General features: G+C 39.4%; 1 non-coding gene across 1 annotated transcript; it reads left to right on the plus strand.

The window, feature by feature from the left end:
* Positions 1 to 2,684: 2,684 nt before the first annotated feature.
* On the plus strand, positions 2,685 to 2,788 carry LOC113456920. Its single transcript, XR_003377642.1, has one exon. It is a non-coding gene; the product is annotated as a U6 spliceosomal RNA (small nuclear RNA).
* Positions 2,789 to 3,279: the final 491 nt, after the last annotated feature.

The raw sequence follows: 3,279 nt of genomic DNA on the forward strand, positions 1-3,279 counted from the left end.
TGTGGATATGGATGGATAGAAAGATGATGTTCTGATCAAAATGTCTCCTGTGATAGAGAAAAGTATGAAGAATTCTTTTACAGAGAGTGATTTAAATAATACCACAACATTCACACAAGTAAACAACTCTGCTTATTGACTATAAATGTTCAAAATTATAAAAGTCTTAGGAGATGAAAATTTTCTAGCTGGCCGAAATACACAGAGTTAAGAGGCTTCCTAGATGTAACACATTATCATTTAGGACACTAGTTTAACATATTATTTAAGTGTTGTCAAGAACATAGGGTTGTTGACTTATTAGCTAGGATTGACTAAGTTTTTAATAACCCAGATAGCTTGAATTTGAGAAAGAGGAAATTTCTTGCCATTGAGGACAAGCAAGCATGAAGGAACAGAATTCAAACTGGTGAGAGGCAAAGGGGCCTTAACTTAGCTGGGCCCGATTAACCTATCCTGTAAAGGCAGCTTTTAGGAAGCAGGTTTTTTTTTTCCCTCAAACCCACACTTTAGAGTCTGATTTTTGTTTATTTGGTCTGGTTTTGTTTGTTTATTAATTGTTTGTTGTGGGTTTTGTCTTGGGGTGGGTTTTAGTTATTTGTGTATATATTTTTACTTTTGACTTGGGGACAAAAGGACATTTGATGCGTGTGAAATGTTTTTGTTTTTTCTGTAGTGGAGCACACTTTTCCTGTGTGAAACACTGTGTGATCAATGATCTCAGAGGTTAGCTTTGGTTCCCTCAAGGCTTGCTCTGTAAGAAAGCTCTGAAGTCCCTGCTGGCTTGAAACACCTGAAAGTCCTCATTGGAAGTTGTACATGTGCTGTACTTTGGTGCCCAGCCCATCAACACAGTTTGATGGTGGTACGTTGACCTCCTGGGTGGAACAAGCTAGACAGATGCTGTGTTGTCTTTTTCAAAAATTACACTGACTTTCATGGCTGTTCAAAAGGGTATGGAAATAGGAGATAAAAACATATCACTGAATAATCAGATCTTTCAACTGTGTTTTCATTAATACATATTTAAATATACTTTTTCTCAAGCTCTACTGATAAGTAATGCTTCTCTTCTTTTGAGCTATGTTATATCTAGTAGCAGTTTGAAACCAGGAATTAAGGCTTCTCATCTTTTCATAGTCATTATGTCATTATGGGATATTATATTATTGTTTTTGGTTTTGCTCTTTATTTACCATAGGCTGGCATTAGACTTGTATCAATTCTAGCTTTGCTACCAAGTAGAGTCATATGAGTGTGAACCACCATGGCTGTATTTCTTACAGTACTCTTGTGACAAAACCTCTACTTCCTATATTGTCACACTACAATTAAAATATGATACCAGAGAAGTGTGGGGTTGAGACTTAATTGTGAGCAGTTTTGAGGTGCTAGGAGATTGGCTTCATGCAGCTTAGTGTATATTAGTGAATGACTTAGAGACTAGAGATTTGTTCTTTAAGTCTATGTACAGAAGTCTAAGGAAGCCTCACACTCTGCTAGTAACTAAACTTCATGTGATGAATGACTTCTCATCATAAGATGACACTTACCCCTAATGGGCGGAGCAGAGCTGGAGGGACCCTTAATGGAGATTATCTTTCTCTCAATGACTATGATTTTGCAAGTATAATCTTGCATGTGGTCATTTTCCTGTGCAATGCTGGGTATTATGTGCAAATTTGCAAGGTTCTTTTAAAAAGCTTTTCTTTCTTCTGGGCTCAATGGGGATAATAAACACACATCTGTCTTTGAAGTAGAGTGGAGGGTGATTCCATGAACTCAAAAGGCCACTATGAAGGAATGCGAAGTAAAAGGTGAAAAACTTGACTAACAACCATTTGGAGATGAAAATGTGTTTTACTGGTGAATTCCATTAACTGATCAAAGAGGCATGTGTATGAGTACATGTATTTATGCAGGCTTTTAAACTAGAAGTTGAAATTTGTCTTTCTCTGTGTTTTATCAAATGAGTTTGGCCATCATCTAATTGACGGCGGCTCTCCAAAGACACATCAAAGCTGGTCTGTCTCGTGCATCTCTGCAACTCATTTCCTAAATTTCCTGTTTTTTTTTTTTTTTTCTTTTAAGAGCAGCATTCTTTTCAAAGAAGAAACAGACCATTGTCTTTGAATACTGACAATCATTTCCCCTGGTGGCACTTAAACCAGACAGAGAAGTGTTCCTTCTTCAAGGTCGAAGAGCCCTGTCTGTAGCTTCACCTTGCAGCCAAGAGAAGGTGTAGTACTTGCAAATGTTCTACTGAGCCAGAGTCTGCACCAAACTGATTTGGTGCTCAGAGCTGTTGGTGAAGTGTTGAGTGACATCGCTAACACGTTAGATAGTAATGAAGTACTGCTTGCTAGCACAGACCACGCACTGTGATAGTTCTGAGAACAGACACAGTATAGGCTCATTCTGACCTCCTGATAGACACTGTGAGTATGAAATACATCCATTTGCTCTCAGATCTCCCCATTTAGACGTAAGTACCAAGACTCAATGAATTTTTAATCTCACTCCTCATGTCTATGCTGCTGCAGTTTTCAAGATGAGAATGGAGCCAGGACAAATGGAGCCAGCACAGAGGAAGAGATCAAATGGACTGAAGCTGCTTCTAATATCCCCTATTGTCACGTGCTTTCCTCTTCAGCAATATCATCCTCTCATTAATCCTAACAACTGTGCTGGCTTCAGCAGCACTTACACTACAATTGAAGGGAGATAGAGGTCAGCACGACACCTGCATAAGGATAACGCTCATATCCCTTAGGCATTCCATAATTTTCCCTCTGACGTTTCATCATCAACTTTCTTGACCAACTTTCTCCAGCAGTGAAGACTGTACATCACTTTGGACTCCCACCCGCAGTGTCCTGCGAAGTCAGAGCTGGGCAAAGTGGTCCATGTCTGACCTTATGTCCTATCCATGGCAGCACGTCTTCCTCTAGGGCAAAGATTCCAGAATCAGCTCTTTCTTATGTGAAGGGTCTAGGTTGTTTGGTGCTTAGTACTGCTTATCTGAGAAAATAAAATCCTATTAAAACCACCACTATACCATCCTTCCTCCTGTGCAGATGTTGGCTTCAGCAAAATATAAGGAAACCAAAGTCTGTGGGTGTCTACCAGCACAGCTGCATGAATAATGCTCTGAGGGATGTTGAGGGATGCCTATCACAGAACTTAGTGCATAGGTGGGTGCTCGCTTAAACTGTCTCTGATTTATTTAGCTTAGATTTATTAAGGATGAAGGTCTCCTTTCTCCTCTACTTTGGTCAC

The sequence above is a fragment of the Microtus ochrogaster genome, chromosome 16 (assembly GCF_000317375.1).
Source record: "Microtus ochrogaster isolate Prairie Vole_2 chromosome 16, MicOch1.0, whole genome shotgun sequence".
Classification (NCBI taxonomy): domain Eukaryota; kingdom Metazoa; phylum Chordata; class Mammalia; order Rodentia; family Cricetidae; genus Microtus; species Microtus ochrogaster.